The following is a 280-nucleotide window of genomic DNA, read 5'->3' on the forward strand; positions in this document are numbered from 1 at the left end:
CTTTTGCCACCACCCGCGTCCACACCCTCGAACACTACAGATGAAGCACAGATAATTCGAGAGGGTGAAGTTCCGTTGCTCACACTGCCAGATTTTATTACTGCTCCTGAAATAATCATCATCCCAGACTCATCGGAGCAGACCGAAGAGCAACACAATGAGCAACTTGAGCAGAATGCCCCAAGTCCTGCTGGTTCGAGGAGTACTGATGATAACATCGAAGGTGGAAACCAGGAAGCACCTGTCGACACTACGTCTCCAACCTCACCAGCAGATGACA

The sequence above is a fragment of the Ipomoea triloba genome, chromosome 16 (genome assembly GCF_003576645.1).
Source record: "Ipomoea triloba cultivar NCNSP0323 chromosome 16, ASM357664v1".
Taxonomy (NCBI): domain Eukaryota; kingdom Viridiplantae; phylum Streptophyta; class Magnoliopsida; order Solanales; family Convolvulaceae; genus Ipomoea; species Ipomoea triloba.